At 45.4% G+C, this 15,114-nt stretch overlaps 1 protein-coding gene across 4 annotated transcripts in view; it reads left to right on the forward strand.

Moving 5' to 3' along the window:
• The first annotated feature begins 3,460 nt into the window (after window positions 1-3,460).
• rabgap1l (RAB GTPase activating protein 1-like) overlaps window positions 3,461-15,114 on the forward strand; it is a 249,462-nt gene continuing 237,808 nt past the window's right edge. For all 4 annotated transcript variants that reach the window (XM_056275886.1, XM_056275888.1, XM_056275887.1 and 1 more), the window contains exon 1: window positions 3,461-3,514. The gene's annotated coding sequence lies outside the window, so the exon portion shown is untranslated. The remainder of the gene's footprint in view (window positions 3,515-15,114) is intronic.

Below are 15,114 nucleotides of genomic sequence, written 5' to 3' on the forward strand. Positions count from 1 at the left end.
GAAGGATCTCTCTCTGTACACTATTGCATAATTTAACACCTGTCGGACCAGCCTTGATGGCATTGCCCTGGTCAGAGTTAGGTGTGTCACACATAACTTCCTCCAGGGCTTCCGGTTTTGACATGACCGAGTGAGGACGTGTTCCGGAACTTCTCCACTGAACCTTTCCTACAAATATACTGATCGAATTCTCAGAACTGTGCACAGTGTTGCTGTACACGACTACTAACTATTTCTTACTGTCCGGAAGAAATAAGAACTGCGTGGGAAACAGCAATTCAACACAGCTGGCCGGTAGCTCTCTGTTAGCTCTCTGCTAGCTCTCTGCTAGCTAGCCAAATAACAGGTAAAATGGTGGCGCTGAACGTTGGAGGAAATGATCACCACCATCCGCACAGAGGTGAAGGCGCCACAGGCAGAGATTATGGCTGAGTTTTGTGCAACAGCTCTAACTATGCGTGAAGAAATAGCTAAAGAACGTCGTTCTACAATGGCTTCACTCCAGACGTTAGTGACTGACCACGCAAATGAAATCGCTGCCCTGGAAACCTCCCAAAAGTGAAGTTACGGACAGACTAGTGGAGCTGGAGGCGCGTTGTGCCGCCCAGGCCGCAGACAATGTCAAACTTAAAGCTGCAGGGGATGACCAAGAAAATCGCCTCCGTCAACAGAACAGGCAGGTAGTTGGCTTACCTGAGGGCGAAGAGGCCACCAAACCAACTGCCTTTATGGGCCCCCTACTGAAGGAAATCCTCGAAGAAACTTTTGCCAACACACCGATTTGCAGCCGAACTGCTCCCAGGCAAACCTTGGAAAGCCATGCTGGTGCAGCGGCACTATTGCCAGAAGAAGTTGCTGATTCTCTGCACACCCCGTGAACGTGGAGAGCTGTCACACAAAGGGAAAGAGATCCACATATTCCCGGACCACTCTGCAGCGCTGGCCCGACGCAGAGCGGAGTTTAAGGACATGAAGGCACTACTCCGCCATGTCGGCGAGAAGTTTGTTCTCCTCCATCCTGCCCAGCTACAGCTTACTTTGCAGGGAACTGTCGACACTTTTGATGATCCCGATGCGGGGCTTCTCTTCTTCCAGACCACAATTCAACCTACCACAGAGTGACCGGACAAAACAGACATTGTAGTGGTTGATAAGGAATAGAAGACAGCAGTAGCTATCAATGTAGCAATCCCGAGGGTGGGCAACATCAGGAATAAAGAGCATGCGAAGTTAAAGAAATACCAAGGGCTGAAGGAAGAACTAGGTCGGATGTGAAAGGTGAAACCCACAGCTGCCCCCGTGGTAGTAGGAGCACTAGGGGCTGTGACCCCCAGACTGGGAGAGTGGCTCCAGCGGATTCCAGGAACAACATCTGAGGCCTCTCTCCAGAAGAGTGCAGTCCTAGGAACAGCTAAAATACTGCGCAGAACCCTCAAACTCTCAGGCCTCTGGTAGAGGACCCGAACTTGAGGAAGATAAACACCACCTGAGAAAGGGTGACATGGAGATTTTTTAAAAACTTTTTTTATATAAAGATCATGTTGATTTAACCCAGCCACTGGGGATGCACACGTCAGTGCATTCTTAGTGATGTTTAGTGAGCAGCAGTATGGTTTCATGCCATGAAAGAGCACCACAGATGTGATGTTTGCTTTGAGAATGTTGATGGAGAAGTATAGAGGAGGCCAGGAGGAGTTACATGGTGTCTTTGTAGATTTAGAGAAAGCATAGGACAGGGTGCCGAGAGAGGAGGTGTGGTATTGTATGAGGAAGTGGCAGAGAAGTATGTAGGGGTAGTGCAGGATATGTATGAGGGAGGTGTAGCAGTGGTGAGGTGTGTGGTTGGAATGACAGATGGGTTAAAGGTGGAGGTGGGATTACATCAAGGATCGGCTCTGAACCCTTTCTTGTTTGCAGTGGTAATAGACAGGTTGATGGACGAGATCAGGCAGGAGTCTCCATGGACTATGATGTTTGTGGATGGCATTGTGATCTGTAGTGAGAGTAGGGTGCAGGTGGAGGAGAGCCTGGAGAGGTGGAGGTATGCACTGGGGAGAAGAGGAATGAAAGTCAGTAGGAGCAAGACAGAATACCTATGTGTTAATGGGAGGGAGGACAGTGGAATGGTGAGGATGCAAGGAGTGGAGCTGATGAAGGTGTATGAGTTTAAATACTTGGGGTCAACTGTCCAAAGTAACAGGGAGTGCAGAAGAGAGGTGAAGAAGAGAGTGCAGGCAGGGTGGAGTGGGTGGAGAAGAGTGTCAGGAGTGATGTGTGACAGAAGGGTACCAGCAAGAGTTAAAGGGAAGGTTTACAAGATGGTGGTGAGACCAGCTATGTTATATGGTTTGGAGACAGTGGCACTGATGAAAAGACAGGAGGTGGAGCTGGAGGTGGCAGAGATGAAGATGATAAGATTTTCACTGGGAGTGATGAAGAAGGACAGGATTAGGAAGGAGTATATTAGAGGGACAGCTCAGGTTGGACGGTTTGGAGACAAAGCAAGAGAGACAAGATGGAGATGGTTTGGACATGTGTGGAGGAGAGATGCTGGGTATACTGGGAGAAGGATGCTGAATATGGAGCTGCCAGGGAAGAAGAGAAGAGGAGGTTTATGGATGTGGTGAGGGAGGACATGCAGGTGGCTGGTGTGACAGAGGAAGATGCAGAGGACAGGAAGAGATGGAAACAGATGATCCGCTGTGGCGCCCCCTAACGGGAGCGGCCGAAAGTAGTAGTAGTAGTAGTAGTAGTAGTAGTAGTAGTAGTAGGTGTTAATCTGACCACAATTTCCCCCTTCATTATTATTGATTTTGATTTGTTGTCTATTTGTATTTTTTGTGTTCCTTTGATGCAGAAATTACTCACATGTATATTTGCATATGTTTGCTCAGTCATTCTACATGGATGGAACGTTTACTATAAACTCGCCTCAAGAGTTGTACGTGTCAAGGTTGTTTAAATAAAGGTAAAAAAATAAAATAAAAAAGATTCGGAGCGGCAGTGGGCGGTAACTTCACACGAGAGACCAACAGCGTAAATTCCAAGGAGTGAAGAAGAAGAAGAAGAAGAAGTAGAAGAAGAAGAAGAAGAAGAAGAAGAAGAAGAAGAAGAGGAGGAAGAGGAGGAAGAAGACGCCTCAGAAACACCTGACATGTTACAACACAGCAGGCTAATTAGAGAGGACGCGTCCGACACCCCGCTGAGTCCTGTTCAGCTAGCCCGAGCCGGTCCGGCCCACCACAGACGACACAGTCCAGCAGGTCGCACCGGCTCCGTTAAGAGAGAGCGGAAGTAAACAGATGTGACGTGTCGGCGGTTGGTCTGTGAGTTTATAAAACAAAGAAGCACCAAATTCTGTAAATCACCAACTGCCGCGCGACCCAAAGGTACGGTCCTACGGGCGCGCCCCCGTGACTTACGGCCGGCGCGGCGCCTGGCGCGGGAGCGCGCACGGCCGGCGGGGTGAGCGGAGCCGCAGAAGACTTGGTCCGGGAGCGTCCTGGCACTACCAGTGAGTTGACAGCTGTTTCACACAGGTTCTCATTCCGCAGTCAGGCGTCAGGCAACGACAGGGAGCGTGTCGTTTCTGTCGTGGGCTAAATGCTCGTACGCGAGGTGGTGAAACTGTGAAGGAGCTAGTTAGCGTTAGCCGCAGTTAGCCGCGCCTGACGTACTTCCGGTTCAGTCTGTTTGTTTGACTCTTTGCACTAGTCCTCTACTTGGTTCTGTCTTGGACAGGCGGGGGACTCTGCGATCATCCCGTCTTGTCATAACCGCCAGAAAGACACAGCGCTACCGGGCTAGCATGCTGCCAGCTAATGTGGTCATGCCTGCCTTCTTCCTGTGGCCATGATCAGCTGATGTGCCAGACCTTAACCCTATCTGTCTCACCCTCACCCTACCTTAACCCTGTCTGTCTCACCCTACCTCAACCCTGTTCTGTCTCACCCTACCTCAACCCTGTTCTGTCTCACCCTACCTCAACCCTGTCTGTCTCACCCTACCTCAACCCTGTCTGTCTCACCCTACCTCAACCCTGTTCTGTCTCACCCTACCTCAACCCTGTTCTGTCTCACCCTACCTCAACCCTGTTCTGTCTCACCCTACCTCAACCCTGTTCTGTCTCACCCTACCTCAACCCTGTTCTGTCTCACCCTACCTCAACCCTGTTCTGTCTCACCCTACCTCAACCCTGTTCTGTCTCACCCTACCTCAACCCTGTTCTGTCTCACCCTACCTCAACCCTATTCTGTCTCACCTTACCTCAACCCTGTTCTGTCTCACCTTACCTCAACCCTGTTCTGTCTCACCTTACCTCAACCCTGTTCTGTCTCACCCTACCTTAACCCTGTTCTGTCTCACCCTACCTTAACCCTGTCTGTCTCACCCTAACCCTACCTTAACCCTGTCTGTCTCACCCTCACCCTATCTTAACCCTGTCTGTCTTACCCTACCTCAACCCTGTTCTGTCTCACCCTACTGTAGCCCTGTTCTGTCTCACCCTACCTCAACCCTGTTCTGTCTCACTCACCTTAACCGTCTTTCTCACCCTCACCCTACCTTAACCCTGTCTGTCTCACCCTACCTTAACCCTGTTCTGTCTCACCTTACCTTAACCCTGTTCTGTCTCACCTTACCTTAACCCTGTTCTGTCTCACCCAAACCTTAATCCTGTCTGTCTCACCCTAACCATAACCCTGAGAGATGCACGGTGCTGTTTCTGTCTCACCGTCAAAGTCCCGGGTTGTGGTGTGACTGGGTTTCACAAATAGTTTGGTTCCCAAATGCCAGGACAGGCAGCAGGCGTTTGTGTGTGTGTGTGTGTGTGTGTGTGTGTGTGTGTGTGTGTGTGTGTGTGTGTGTGTGAGTGTGATTGGAGCCAGGTCTGGCTTATGATTAAGGAGTGCACTGATGTTTTTTGTTGTGTTGTTGATTTGCTGTCACCTGTTAACCTGTAGCTATGCTCCATCGCTTTGTCCTGGTCTTCCAGGATCCATGTCTTCGCCTCTGGTTTTGTTCAGATCTTTTATGCAGAAATGGTTTGGGGTAGGGCTGGCTATTAATGCTTCACCTTGGTTGGTTACTTTGGCAGCTAGCCAGCCATCATTTGATCTGAGTTCTCTGGATATCTTGTCGAATAGTGTCTCATTAATGTAAGGATGTCTGTGTCCTGGCCTGGACGTGGAGCCGTGCAGATGAACATGGTGACTTGCTGGTGACTGTTAGTGAGCTGCTGAGTTAATATCCAGCATCATCAGACTGTCTGAGGTCAATGACACAGATGGAGCAGTCCAGTCTATTGTTGTCTGTCCTAAATGAGACGCTTCATCTTATTGATGATGGATCAGCCAGATAACTTAATAAACTAAAATAGTATAAGTAGCAGGATCAGTAAGATTCATAAAGTTAGACTAATATAGACTAGCTGTCAAGTGAGACGTTATTTCTGTTTTCCATCTGCTTGATATTAATGTTTTCAGCTACTTATTATTCTGTACATCTTATATTAGTGTAAGAGGAAGCTCTTTTCACCTTTTTGGTATTAGCTGAACCTTCAAACACATGAACGCACACTTACAGAAAATAAAGCTAATTTGTGTATAAGGAAAAAAATGAGCTGAACAGGTGTAGATGAATCAAAAAGACCATCAGAACACAGGGCCTCTGCTGTTCCTCTGGCAGAATGGAGGATGAACCTCTTCATTGTGTGCTCGGCTCTCATGTTTATGGTCTGTGCTGTCAGGCAGAGGGAATATAGTGTAGAACACGAGTATAGAACTTATAGTATAGAACATATAGCATAGAACATGAGTATAGAACATACAGTATAGAACACTAGTATAGAACACAGGGATAGAACATATAGTATAGAACGAGTATAGCACATGAATATAGAACATACGAGTGTAGAACATATAGTATAGAACGCGAGTGTAGAACATACAGTATAGAACATGAGGATAGAACATATAGTATAGAACATATAGCATAGAACATGAGTATAGAACATACAGTATAGAACACTAGTATAGAACACAGGGATAGAACATATAGTATAGAACGAGTATAGCACATGAATATAGAACATACGAGTGTAGAACATATAGTATAGAACGCGAGTGTAGAACATACAGTATAGAACATGAGGATAGAACATATAGTATAGAACATATAGCATAGAACATGAGTATAGAACATACAGTATAGAACACTAGTATAGAACACAGGGATAGAACATATAGTATAGAACGAGTATAGCACATGAATATAGAACATACGAGTAGAACATATAGTATAGAACGCGAGTGTAGAACATACAGTATAGAACATGAGGATAGAACATATAGTATAGAACATATAGCATAGAACATGAGTATAGAACATACAGTATAGAACACTAGTATAGAACACAGGGATAGAACATATAGTATAGAACGAGTATAGCACATGAATATAGAACATACGAGTGTAGAACATATAGTATAGAACGCGAGTGTAGAACATACAGTATAGAACATGAGGATAGAACATATAGTATAGAACATATAGCATAGAACACAAGGATAGAACATATAGTATAGAACGAATATAGACCATATAGTATAGAACATGAGTATAGAACATATAGTATAGGACATGAGTATAGAACACATAGGATAGAACATACGGTATAGAACCCGAGGATAGAACATATAGTATAGAACATATAGTAGAGAACATGAGTATAGAACATATAGTATAGAACACGGGTATAGAACATATAGTATAGAACACGGGTATAGAACATATAGTAGAGAACGTGAATATAGAACATATAGACAAGAGTATAGAACATGAAGAACACGGGTATAGAACATATAGTAGAGAACGTGAATATAGAACATATAGACAAGAGTATAGAACATGAGTATAGAACATATGGTATAGAACACTGTTTCATCCAGAGAGCCTTACAACAAGTGTGCCATTCCTCAGTGGGAAATGAACCCCTAACCTTTACAGTTTTAATGCCTTGGAGTGCAACCCCTCACCCTGGCTCTGTAAGGGCCTTGGTCTGACCGGTGAACTCCCTAGCAGTTGTAAAAAGGTGTCAGATTTTCCATTTCATAGTAACAGATGTACAGTATTTGCTACTGCTCCTTGATCATTTGGCGTATCGGAGTCATCTGCAGCAAATGTGAGAGTGCTCACTGTGTTGTCTGCACAGAGGCCAGTGGGTGGAGCTATCATTATGTCATAACCACACTAGGGACAGTGGAACACCCACCCAGCTGGCTGACTCAAGCAGTCATAGAAACTTTAAAAAAAAAAGTTTCAATGGCCTGCAATTGGAGACGTACAGTTTATTTTGTGCACAAGCTCCAGTATCTGGTAAGTTTTATATTGGGATATTATACTGGGATGAAATACTATTTAGTTGTCTAAATGAAAGGTAAGAATTGCCTAAAATTTCTTGCACAATTAGATCTAAAATATTCGAGGGAGTATTATTTGAAAAGCAGTTTTAATTTGATACTACACTTTATATTGAGAAACGGTACAATGAGAGATATTGTGATCCATTGATACTGTGTCATATGTGAGCTTATCATGACAAAAAGTTTTCCCATATCCCCCAGTGCAACCAGTAAGGCCAAAATTCAGTCCCTCTCACCATTTAAGGTTTAGAATAGGAAATTCAAACGGTGGCTGGTTTGTTGTTGCCCGGTAGATTAGACTAAACTGGGGTGGAGGTTAAGCGAGAGGCAGGCTGCAGTGTTGTAGATGAGTTTTGGGGTCTAAGGAGAACTAGAATAGAATATCCTGCCATGATTACTGGTGATGAGGATTAGGAGGTAACAGTTGTAGTTAAATGCTTATGGGCCTGTTGTACCAGGACAGAAGAGAGTCCTGCCTACAGCCATACACCCATATAGACCCACTGTCTGGCTGCTTGGCTTCACCACATACCACACACCACTCCCAGTAGCTGCTCTGGAGGGTGCCAGCTGGAGCTGCACTGGAGAGGAAGGCCTGTAATGACTGGGTCAGAATCTTCAGTATTTCCAGGAAAATTTTGGGGTTAACAGACAGACACTCTTAACAACAGCATGACATAGACTTCAAATTAGGAGTCATCTAGACCGATGACGTACTGTTGTATGCGTGTGAACCTCAAGTAGTAGAACATAACCTCATGTTATGTTCATGTATTAATAAAAAACAAAGGTGTGTTTCAGTGAGAGCTTTTGTTCATTCTTCTTTAAACCGGCATCTCATTTCTTGACATGGTTCTGGTCCAGTCAAACTTCAGAGATTTAGGCTAATGCATAACATGGCCAAAAGTATGTGGACACCCGCTTGTCCAACGCCTCTTCCAATATCAAGGGTGTTAATATGGAGTTAGTCCCACATGCACATCCACTCTTCTGGGAAGGAATTCCACCGGATGTTGGAAAATTGTTGCAGGGATTTCCTTCCATTCAGCCACAAGAGCCTTAGTGAGGTCAGGCACTGATGTTGGGGAGAAGGCCTGGCTCACAGTTGACGTTCCACTTCATCCCAAAGGTGTTGGATGGGGTTGAGGTCAGGACTGTGTGCAGGCCAATCAAGTTCTTCCACACCAAACTCAGCAAACCATGTCTTTATGGACCATACTTTGTGCACAGGAGACATTGTCATGCTGAAACAGGAAAGGGCCTTCCCCAAACTGTTGACACAAAGTTGGAAGCACACAATTAAGAACCTGCCATTCTGTCACTTTGCCTCAACACTTTACAGACTATTTGCAAACTTGCTTTTGTAGTAACTTACACATTGTACATAGACCTCTATCGGGATGTACCTTCAGTATAATCCCCTGAGTTTTAACCTTTTAACTTTTTTGAATTCTATTGTATTTTGTTTTATTTTATTGTTTCCACTTCTCTTTGTTGCTCACTGTCAGGAATCACTGCTCATTGTACTTGTATGTGAAGTATGTGATGAATAAACTTTGAATCTTGAATGTTCTCTAGAATGTTATTGTATGCTGTAGCATTAAGCTTTCCCTTCACTGGAACTAAAGGGGCCTAGCTTAAACCATGAAAAACAGCCCCAGACCATTATTCCTCATCCACCAAACCTTACGGTTGGCACAGTGCATTCAGACAGGTAGTGTTCTCCTTGCATCCGTGAAACCCAGAGTCATCTGTATGACTGTCAGATGTGAAGTTTGATTTATCACTACAGAGAATGTCTTCCCATTGCTTCAGAGTCCGATAGCGGTGAGGTTTGCACCACCCTAGTCGATGCTTGACATTTCACATGGAGGTCTGGCTTGTGTGCAGCTGCTTGGCCATGGAAACCCATTTCATGAAGCTCTTGAGAAACAGTTCTTGTGCTGACGTTGCTTCCAGAGGCAGTTTGGAATTTAGTCCTGCGTGTTGCAACCACTCTGCTGTCCTGTTTTATGAGCTTGTGTGACCTACATTAACTGTATCTACTCTACTGTACTACTTTACTGCTTAACATCTGACTTGCTCTTGCTCCATCACATTTCCACTTCACATTTAAAGCGCTTCCACCTGAATGTGGCAGCTCAAGCAGGGCAGAGGGTAGTTGAACTGGAATGTTGCTTCCTAAGATGGTGATATGTTGAAAGTCACCGAGTTCTTCAGACTATGTTTGTCTATGGAGATTGCATGGCTGTGTGCTTGATTTTTATACACCTGCAACAGGTGTGGATGAAAGAATCAAATAATTAGAAGGGATGTCCACATACATTTTGTCCATGTAATGTAGTTCTGTGTTGTGGTCCGGTGAGACTTCAGAAAGCTAGGCTAATGATTCAGAGTGCTCACAGAAAGTTGAATCAGCTCATCTGGACACAACGTTTATTGACAGAAACGTTTCATCGTCATCTAAGTGACCTCTTCAGTCTAAATTGACTGCAGGTGTCCCCACCCTTCTAAACAATACATTGACTCCAGGTGTCCCCACCCTTATAAACAATACAGTGGCATAACGACTCAAACCAACGACCAGTGTCATACCCCGTTCAAACCAGCATTCTTCCCTATCAAGGATGGTCACATCCTCATCCTTGAAAGAGTGGCCACTGGCCTGTATATGGTGTAGACTGTGGAGTCCTGGCCTGTAGATGGTGTAGACTGTGGAGTCCTGGCCTGTAGATGGTGTAGACTGTGGAGTCCTGGCCTGTAGATGGTGTAGACTGTGGAGTCCTGGTCTGTAGATGGTGTAGACTGTGGAGTCCTGGCCTGTAGATGGTGTAGACTGTGGAGTCCTGGCCTGTAGATGGTGTAGACTGTGGAGTCCTGGTCTGTAGATGGTGTAGACTGTGGAGTCCTGGCCTGTAGATGGTGTAGGCTGTGGAGTCCTGGTCTGTAGATGGTTTAGTCTGTAGATGGTTTAGACTGTGGAGTCCTGGCCTGTAGATGGTGTAGGCTGTAGAGTCCTGGTCTGTAGATGGTGTAGACTGTAGAGTCCTGGTCTGTAGATGGTTTAGACTGTGGAGTCCTGGTCTGTAGATGGTGTAGACTGTGGAGTCCTGGTCTAACGTGTTAGCTCTCCTGTGTTGTGTCATCCTCTTGGCCAGCGTCTGTTTAGTTTCCCCAATGTACAAGTCACGACAATCCTCCTGGCACTTAACAGCTACACTATATTGCTCTGTTTGTGTCGGGGGACCCGATCATTGGGGTGGACCATCTTCTGGTGCAGCGCGTTTTGGGGTTTGAAATCTTTGAAACAGGCCATCTATGTGAAGAGGGAACGACCATCCCTGAACCGACAGGGGGGGGGGGGCTCTAAGAGTACATCTGTCACCATTTTACAATGCTGTGACTGCAACTATTCCCCAACCCTCTGTGAATAGTACACATGGCCATTGTAACTCTAGTTAATGGTCACGGTCACTTGCATGAAACTGGTCAGTGTTTTAGGTCGCTATGCCACTGTATTGTTTATAAGGGTGGGGACACCTGCAGTCAGTTTAGACTGAAGAGGTCACTTAGATGATGATGAAACGTTTCTATCTCAGGAAACGTGGTGTCCAGATGAACTGATTCTACTTTCTTTGATTATTCTGACCTGGATTATTGAGCATGCATAAAAAACAGATTGTGTGTAGTGGTGTGGTGTTCAGGCTGGTGATAAGGTTTTTCAGCTAGCGATTGGTGTGCAGACTGATAAGGTGAAAGGGGTTTAGAGAGGTTTGTTGTTCAAACTGATAGAATGAGAGGTAAGATTAGATAACTCTGCCCTGTCCTGTTCTTATTTGCTCTGATCTGGTCATGATAAATTGAATTAAGTGTGAGAGGAGCACATGACCCTGCTGCGCTCCATGGGCCTCACAGAGACATAGATGTCTTTTGTATGAAGCGGAAGTGGTGTGTCAGGGTCTCCATGAAACAAGTTTCTCTGTTCTTGCATGTCTTCATGTGGATCCATGTCAGGAAGCAGTTCAGTCATTGCTGCTTTCAGATGGCACAACTTGTTGCGGTAGATATAAGTCCTGTGTCAGTTGTGTAATTGAAATAAATCGGCCTTAAGTTCTGGGCTGTAACCGTGACAATGAGTTTTGATTGTGTTGTTGTGTTTGGTTAACATTGTGAGGAAACGCTGTAAGTGGTGTTTATTTTTTGTTGAAGTTATCTTACAGTGTTTGAGTTGTAAGAAGTCACCTTGCTAAGTTCCAGCCTGGTCTAGATAAGGCTGTACAAACCAAGGCCCGAGTGTTTAACTTCGCTGGCTGCCTCTTAACATGGTGATAGGTGGATGATGATTCTTGACATGGTGATAGGTGGAGGATGACTCTTGACATGGTGATAGGTGGAGGATGACTCTTGACATGGTGATAGTCTTGACATGGTGATAGGAAGATGATGATTCTTGACATGGTGATAGGTAGATGATGACTCTTGACATGGTGATAGTCTTGACATGGTGATAGGTGGAGGATGACTCTTGACATGGTGATAGGTGGAGGATGACTCTTGACATGGTGATAGGTGGATGATGACTCTTGACATGGTGATAGGTAGATGATGACTCTTGACATGGTGATAGGTAGATGATGACTCTTGACATGGTGATAGGTAGATGATGACTCTTGACATGGTGATAGGTAGATGATGACTCTTGACATGGTGATAGGTAGATGATGACTCTTGACATGGTGATAGGTAGATGATGACTCTTGACGTGGTGATAGGTAGATGATGACTCTTGACATGCTGATAGGGGGATGATGACTCTTGACATGGTGATAGGTAGATGATAACTCTTGGCATGGTGATAGGGGGATGATGACTCTTGACATGGTGATAGGGGGATGATGACTCTTGACATGGTGATAGGTAGATGATAACTCTTGGCATGGTGATAGGTAGATGATAACTCTTGGCATGGTGATAGGGGGATGATGACTCTTGACATGGTGATAGGTAGATGATAACTCTTGGCATGGTGATAGGGGGATGATGACTCTTGACATGGTGATAGGGGGATGATGACTCTTGACATGCTGATAGGGGGATGATGACTCTTGACATGGTGATAGGTGGATGATGACTCTTGACATGCTGATAGGGGGATGATGACTCTTGACATGGTAGATGATGACTCTTGACGTGCTGATAGGGGGATGATGACTCTTGACATGGTGATAGGTAGATGATGACTCTTGACATGGTGATAGGGGGATGATGACTCTTGACATGGTGATAGGTGGATGATGACTGTTGACATGGTTATAGGTGGATGATGATTCTTGACAATTAAACCTGGTGCATTTTAACAACAAACTGATTGTAGGTCTGTATAAAAGGTCTGACTAAAAGTAAGTGAGGGGGGGGGAACCAAGGCTTGCTAAACAATCTGCACAGAATCCATTATGCTCTGGCTGAGGATACACATGCCAGTTATGATGAACAGAAAATGAGTCAGATTTCTCCCTACTTCATAAGAACAGACCTCACTTCCTCTCGTCATGATTACATCCTTGAAAACTGACAGGAAACATCTTCTTTCTCTCTGTCTACCATCCTGACATTTCATGTTAAACTGGTTTCTTTCTGTTCCAGACACGTCGTCACTCCTTGGTTGAATTCTCCCACTGAAGGTGGTTTCTCTTCAACCTGAGACTCAAAAACCAGGCAGCAAAAGAAGCTTGACCTGGGCATCCGGGTAGCGTAGCGGTCTGTTCCGTTACCTACCAACACGGGGATCAGTGGCTTGAATCCCTGTGTTACCTCCGGCTTGGTCGGGCATCCATACAGATACAATTGGCCGTGTCTGCGGGTGGGAAGCCAGATGTGGATATGTGTCCTGGTTGCTGCACTAGTGCCTCCTCTGGTTGGTCAGGGTGCCTGTTCAGGGGGGAGGGGGAACTGGGAGGAATAGCGTGACCCTCCCATGCGCTACGTCCCCCCGGTGAAACTCCTCACCGTCAGGTGAAAAGAAGTGGCTGGTGACTCCACATATATCAGAGGAGGCATGTGGTAGTCTGCAGCCCTCCCCAGATCAGCCGAGGGGGTGGAGCAGGAACTGGGATGGCTCGGAAGAGTGGGGTAATTGACTGGAAAAAAGGGGGGGAAAGTCTTAAAAAAAAGTCTTATTCTACATATTTATCTTTTCAGTGTAGGAGCCTTCATTTCCCTGTAATCCTCTTCCCTGGCAGCTCCATATTCAACTGCCAGGGAAGAGGAGAAGAGGAAGGCCAAAGAGGAGGTTTATGGATGTGGTGAGGGAGGACATGCAGGTAGCTGGTGTGACAGAGGAAGATGCCGAGGACAGGAAGAGATGGAAACAGATGATCCACGGTGGCGACCCCTAACGGGAGCAGCCGAAAGTAGTAGTAGTAGTGGTAGTAGTAGTGTAGGAGTCTTCATTTTGACCTACGCTGGACTTTAAAAGTGTCCCTGAGCATACTCTGAAGTTGTGTGATTGTGTTGGCTAATGAGTCATAAACTCATGTCTGATGTAATTTTCCCTTCGTACTCACTTCTAGAACTGGGACACGTTCAGACTGTACTTTCTCAGCCGAGCTGAGTCTTGGGAAAGTTTACTTCAGTTTGTAAGTACATTGATGACCTGGGCCTACAGCATGATACGTGTAGAAGTGACAAGATTATTGTAATCATATTGGCCCAAACTGTGAGTTCACCTGTAAGGATGTCCCGTGTCCAGATGGCAGCATGTCTGCCGGCGTGTCTCAGAGCTGCATTACAGAGGTCAGAGGTCAGGTCAGTACGAACACTGCTGGACACAGTGGCAGTGTTTCACAATAAAACAAGTGTTTGTGTATCCCTCTATGGTTCCAGGGTATCAGGATGCTGATATGGTTTATTTACATAGTGAAAGAACAGGGAAGACATAACAAGTTGGTGCAGGTGGGACCTGCTCGTCTGATGAAAATACTTTTCACTAACTTCTCGTGGGTCTCCAGGCATATGGCCAGAATGATGATGATGATGCTGATTATTTTTCATGAGGTGATGTTCAGGATGTACTGACCCCAACAACGCTCTGTCTTTCCTTTGGAGAACAAAGATAATGGTGAGCTGTTGTGAGTCTGTGGGGTTTATAAAGTCTTCCACCAGTCTATACAATGTCCAGTGTGGTGGAAATGGAACCTGGGTGGGGGGGGGTTATCTCACTCTCTGTCCCAACATGATGATCGGGGGAAAGGAAGTTTGGACAGTAAAACAAAACATGTCAGGAGTATTTAATGAATGATGGAATACATAGCATCAAAACTGGCCTAATAATAAATAATAATAATAATAAATTATTTATATCGCACCTTTCTAAACAAGGTTACAAGGTAATAAACATTCACTGAGCACTTTATGAGGAACACTCTACTAATAGTCCTACTAAAAGAACGCTCTACTAATAGTCCTACTAAAAGAACGCTCTACTAATAGTCCTACTAAAAGAACGCTCTACTAATAGTCCTACTAAAAGAACGCTCTACTAATAGTCTAATCGGTCCTGGGTAAGACGCTAAACTGCAACCACAGGCTGTAGAGGGGTAGCACCTTACCTCAGCAAGGGCCCTTTGGCTAATGATGACATCCCTACTGATAGATCTGGTCCTCCTGTATGGTACTTCCTTTGGTGCCCAGTCCA

Source organism: Lampris incognitus, chromosome 3, assembly GCF_029633865.1.
Source record: "Lampris incognitus isolate fLamInc1 chromosome 3, fLamInc1.hap2, whole genome shotgun sequence".
Classification (NCBI taxonomy): domain Eukaryota; kingdom Metazoa; phylum Chordata; class Actinopteri; order Lampriformes; family Lampridae; genus Lampris; species Lampris incognitus.